The sequence below is a fragment of the Lolium rigidum genome, chromosome 1 (genome assembly GCF_022539505.1).
Source record: "Lolium rigidum isolate FL_2022 chromosome 1, APGP_CSIRO_Lrig_0.1, whole genome shotgun sequence".
NCBI classification, from domain to species: domain Eukaryota; kingdom Viridiplantae; phylum Streptophyta; class Magnoliopsida; order Poales; family Poaceae; genus Lolium; species Lolium rigidum.
In genome coordinates, this window is record NC_061508.1 from 61,230,593 (window position 1) to 61,234,890 (window position 4,298).

A 4,298-nucleotide genomic window follows, 5' to 3' on the forward strand; every position below is an offset into this window, starting at 1 on the left:
TTGGTTTTATTCGTCTTGCGATAGGAATTTTTTGTTTTCTATGCTACGAACCCCATCAGGTAGATCATCCCTCTTCTCTTTTGTTTACACATGTACTTTAGTTTTATTTATGGATGACACTCCTCCCAACCTTTGCTTACACAAGCCATGGCTAACCGAATCCTCGGGTGCCTTCCAACATTTCACATACCATGAAGGAGTGTCTATTTGCAAAATTAAGTTGCTTACTGATGAATCAGGGCAAAACATGTGAAGAGAATTATTAATGAAAGTTAATTAATTGGGGTTGGGAACCCCGTTGCCAGCTCTTTTGCAAAATTATTTGATAAGCAGATGTGCCACTAGTCCATTGGTGAAAATCTGCCCAACAAGACTGAAAGATAAAACACCACATACATGAGCTATAAAACATTGACACAAATAAGAGATAATAACTTTTGAATTGTTTAAAGGTAGCACATGAAATATTTACTTGGAGTGGCGCTAAATACCACATAATAGGTAGTTATGGTGGACACAAATGGCATGGGCTTGGTTTAAGGTTTTGGATGCACGAGAAGCATTCCCTCTCAGTACAGGTCTTTGGCTAGCAAGGTCGATTAGCAAGCATAAGAGTTGAGGAAACAAACAAATATACATGTGATAGAAGCAATCATGCATCTTCCTTGTAAGCACAAACAATTTTAGCTTCAGAACACTAAGCTCATTAGCTAACAAGAAAAAAAAGTAATGAAATAATATATCTACATGTATTTTCCTCTTTTCTAGTTAAGTCTCCAAGTAATGTTGCTATTGACCAATGCTAAGTTTGCCAAAACCAAATAGATTTACTTGATGCTCCCAAAGTGATACCAATACTAACAACAAGATCAATCATATAACAGAAATTGCAAACTAAAATAAGGTGTGCAAAAAGTAAATGATAAAACTTCTCATTAATATTCCATAACAATAACTCACACCAAGGGATACATAGATAACCAACTAAAAGAGAGATACTTCCATACTGCAAACCATCTTATATGATAACTTCCCTACTCATGATATGACACTACTTGATAGTAAAAAGGTAAAGGATAGTGATGATGTGATACCGCGGCACTCCCCCCAAGCTTGGAAGAAACCAAGGGGGTGCCAATACCAATGATGAATTACTCCTTCGGTGGTGATGGTGGTAAACTCTTCCCGTCATCAGACTTCCAAGGAAGAGGCTCTCCATCAACAAACGACGTCTTGGTCTCGGGAATCCTGAAACTGGCAGCATAGCTTATTTGTTTAAACCTGTTTTCATACTCACAGTTTTGATTCTGAACATCATAAAGTTGCGCTTGAAGTTGGTTGTTAGTGTTGTGAAGTGAGAGGATATCGTCCCACAGCTTGGTAGTCTCCTTCTTGTGTCCATCAATAAGTTCAGACACAATCTTGTGGAAGATGTCCACTTCACGTTCAGCCATCTTCTTGTAGGTGAAGACCTCTTGTTCTAGCTTCTCCATCCTGTCCTCCAGGCTTCCTTCTCCTTTAGGGCCCCGGACATCTTCAATCTGCAACTCCCATCTACGAGCAGCAATTCCTTGGGATGCATCTTCAGCTCGTTCATATACGGGTTGACGACGTTCTCAAAGAAACTGTCCTTCGGAGTTCCCGACGAAGACATGGTGGCTCTAGATCTGAAAACAGTATCTGGCAGAAAACAGCTCGAAACAAAACACGACGAGAAAACGATATACGGACCTCTGGGAATCCGGGGGATTATATAGCGAAAATTTTCACGACAAAAGGAAAATACCATGTCGAAAACGAGTGGAAGAGGGACTCCGAGGTGCCGTCACCATAGGGCAGCGCGTCCAGGGTAGGGCCCGCACCAGCCTATGGGGGCTCGCCCTCGTGCGTCTCCTCTGCTCCGATTCGATCTCGTAATTTTTCATATTTTCTGAAAATAGCAGAAACATTGTCCGGAAAGTAAAACGCGGACTTTTTATTACCAGAACTGTTACCTATTCAAAGTTGAACTCTGCAGAACTATCAATTTGATCTTTGATGAAAGCTTCCGGAGTCACCACTCGAATAACATCAATATCTTCATTATAAGAATCTCCAGAAATATAATGCTTGAGTCTTTGTCCATTCACCACTTGTGTGGCATCACCTTTCAGAGAACCAATTTTTATTGCCCCTGAACGATACAACTCCACAATGACATATGGTCCTTCCCATTTTGAGAGTAATTTCCCTGCAAAAAATCTGAGACGAGACCGATACAATAGGACTTTATCTCCAACATTAAATTCTCTTTTAATAATTCTTCTATCATGCCATTTCTTAAATTTCTCCTTAAAAAGTTTAGCATTTTCATAAGCTTCACTTCTCCATTCATCTAAAGAACTCAATTGTAGCAACCTTTTCTTACCGGCAAGTTTAAAATCTTTATTAAGTTCTCTTACAGCCCAATAAGCTTTGTGCTCTAGTTCTAAAGGTAAATGACAAGCCTTTCCATAAACCATTTTATAAGGAGACATACCCATAGGACTTTTATAAGCAGTTCTATAAGCCCACAATGCTTCCTTCAACTACTAGCCCAATTTTTCCTAGATTTATTAACAGTCTTTTGCAAGATAGATTCAATTTCTCTATTTGATAATTCTACTTGCCCACTAGTTTGAGGATGATAAACAGAAGCAATCGTATGATTAATACCATATTTAGCAAGAGTTTTTCTAAAACCACCATGAATAAAATGAGAACTGATACGTCTCCAACGTATCTATAATTTCTGATGTTCCATGCTTGTTTTATGACAATACCCCAGAACACCGAAGGAGAGTCGAAGGCGGGCCAGAGGGCCACCACACCATAAGGCGGCGCGGCCCCAGGCCTGGCCGCGCCAGCCTATGGTGAGGAGGCCCCAGGCACCTCCCTGCGCCGCCTCTTCGCCTATAAGACCCCTTTCGACCTAAAAACGCGATACGAATCGACGAAACTCCAGAAAGACTCCAGGGGCGCCGCCGCCATCGCGAAACTCCAATTCGGGGGACAGAATCTCTGTTCCGGCACGCCGCCGGGACGGGGAAGTGCCCTCGGAAGCCATCTCCATCGACGCCACCGCCTCCATCATGCTCCGTGAGTAGTTCCCCCATGGACTACGGGTTCTAGCTGTAGCTAGTTGGTACTCTCACCCCCATGTACTTCAATACAATGATCTCATGAGCTGCCTTACATGATTGAGATTCATCTGATGTAATCGGTGTTGTGTTTGTTGGGATCCGATGGATTGTTACATTATGATTAGTCTATCTATAAAGTTTGTGAAGTTATTGTTGCTGCAATCTTGTTGTGTTTAATGCTTGTCACTAGGGCCCGAGTGGCATGATCTTAGATTTAAGCTCTATACTTATTGCTTAGATTGTATCTATAATTTGTTTGCACATGTCTATGTCCGGAACCCGAGGCCCCAGAGTGACAAAGAATCGGGATAACTGGAGGGGAAGGCTTAGATATGAGGATCACATGTTTTCACGGAGTGTTAATGCTTTGCTCGGTGCTCTATTAAAAGGAGTACCTTAATTTCCAGTAGATTCCCTAGAGGCCCGGCTGCCACCGGCTGGTAGGACAAAAGATGTTATGCAAGTTTCTCATTGCGAGCACGTATGACTATATGTGGAAAACATGCCTACATGATTAATAATCTTGATGTTCTATCTTAATGCTATTTCAATCCTATCAATTGCCCAACTGTAATTTGTTCACCCAACACTTGTTATTGGAGAGTTACCACTAGTGTAGATAGCTGGGGACCCCGGTCCATCTCTCATCATCATATACTCGTTCCTACATGTCATTGGAAGTAGTATCAACTATTTTCTGGTGCCATTGCCTCCGTGTTACTATTACTGCTGCTGTGTTACTGTTACTACTGCTCTCATATTACTACTGCTTTCACATCACCCCTGTTACTAGTGCTTTTCCAGGTGCAGCTGAATTGACAACTCAGTTGTTAAGGCTTATAAGTATTCTTTACCTCCCCTTGTGTCGAATCAATAAATTGGGTTTTACTACCCGCGAAGACTGTCGCGATCCCCTATACTTGTGGGTTATCAAGACTATTTTCTGGCGCCGTTGCCGGGAGGCATAGCTCTACTCATAAGTTCACCTGGGGAGTACACTCTACCTCTCTCTCTGTTTTATTTTATTTTGTTTTGCTTAGTTTACTTTTGTCTAGTTTATTTGTGCTTAGTTTATTTCTGTCTAGTATTATTTCGCCTAGTTTACTTTTGCCTAGTTTGTTTTTGTCTTGTTTTATT